The sequence below is a fragment of the Panthera onca genome, chromosome B3, assembly GCF_046562875.1.
Source record: "Panthera onca isolate mPanOnc1 chromosome B3, mPanOnc1 haplotype 2, whole genome shotgun sequence".
In the NCBI taxonomy this organism is placed as follows: Eukaryota; Metazoa; Chordata; class Mammalia; order Carnivora; family Felidae; genus Panthera; species Panthera onca.
Genome location: NC_138344.1, coordinates 142,871,983 through 142,873,603, shown reverse-complemented (window position 1 = coordinate 142,873,603; position 1,621 = coordinate 142,871,983). Strand labels below are relative to the sequence as shown.

General features: G+C 37.9%; 1 non-coding gene across 1 annotated transcript; it reads right to left on the bottom strand.

Annotated features, from left to right (window-relative positions):
- Window positions 1–218: 218 nt before the first annotated feature.
- On the bottom strand, window positions 219–348 carry LOC132676244 (small nucleolar RNA SNORA33). The gene has a single exon (XR_009608989.1). It is a non-coding gene; the product is annotated as a small nucleolar RNA SNORA33 (small nucleolar RNA).
- Window positions 349–1,621: the final 1,273 nt, after the last annotated feature.

Genomic DNA, 1,621 nt, shown 5'->3' with positions numbered 1-1,621 from the left:
ATTCCTCATTCTTTCCCATAATTCTGTGCCTCCCTCTGGGACTATTTCCATTTGGTCTAAAAAAACTTGCTTAGTATTTCTTGTATACTAAGCTACTAAGCTGGTGACAAAATCACTTCTCTTTTGTTCGTCTGAAAATTTTGTTCATTTCACCTTCACCTTTTTCTTTCTTTTTTTTTTTAAAGAACTTTTTATTTATTTTTAATCATTTATTTTTTTCTTGTAGTCATTTCCAGGGATCTTAATGACTTCAGTGTCTTTAAGGCTCGTAACATGGCATTACTATGGCCAGCGTTTTTTAAATTTCTGCGGAAACACATTCAGGTAAAAAGATTCATTGGCCGGCTTAAGAATTTTATATATTGAAACAACTATAGATTTATTGGAGGTTGCGAAGGTAGCACACAGAGGTCTCACATGCTCTTCCTTCAATGTTTCCAGTAGTTGCATCTTGTATAATTATGGTGCCTATCGCAAGCAGAGAACTGACATCGGTGTGATGTGTATGCGCAGTTGTATACCATCTTGTTACACGTGTAGATTCACACAATCGTTTCTGAAGTTGAGACACAGAACCATTCCATCACCACAAAGATCTGTTGGTGTCCACATTTTGCCACCTTGAGTGAAATATAGAAAACTTCCTCCCTTTCGGTCCCTTTGCCTCCCCTGTTTCTAATAGAATTATCTTAAGGATTTCCTCTACACACATTGAAATCTACACCTGGCAGTGTTACACCTTTTGGTTTGGCCATCAAACATAATTTAGAAAACTCAAGAGAGAAGAAAACTCTATTGCATTTACTCATTATTTGCTCCTGATGCCGTTCCTTTTTCCTTTCTGATCTTCCAAGATTCCTTTTTTTTTTTTTTTTTTTTTTTTTTATCATTTCCCTTCTGTTTCAAGAACTTCTTTTGGCCAGTCTTTTAAGATCTGCTGGTATAAAATTCTCTTAGCTTTCCTTCACCTTAGAGTATTTTACTTCCCATTCCTTCTGGAAGGAATTCAGAGCTAACAGTTCTTTGCTTTTAGCGCTTGAAAAAACGGGTCCCTTCCTTCCAGCCTCCCTGGTTTCTGAAGAGAAATCCACTGTCACTCAAGCTGGCTTCCTCCCATAGGTTACATGTCATTGCTCACTGCTTCAAGATTTTTCCTTGGTCTTTAGTTTTCTGAAGTTTGATCAGGATGTGTTGTGGTGTGGGTTTCTTTGGGTTTATCAGGGTGGGTGTTGGCTCAACTTCTTGAATGGGTAGGTTTATGTCTTTTGCCAAATTTGGGATGCCTTCAGCCATATTTCTTTGAATGGTTTTCTGGCTCTGTACTCTTTGCTCTTTCCTTCGGGGACTCCAATGACATGAATATTAGACCTTTTGTTATCATCCCACAGGTCCCCGAGGGTCTGTTCATTCTTTGGCGTTCTATTTTCTCCTCTGTTCAGATTTGTTGCTTTCGGTTTTTTCTACCCGCATGTTCACTGATTCTTTCCTCTGTCCTATCCATTTTTCTGTTGACTCCATACAATGAGATTTTAATTTGGGTTAATGTATCTTTTAGTCCCCGAATTGCCATTGGGATCTTCTTTCTATTTTCTGTTTCTTTGCTGAGACTTTCTATACTTTT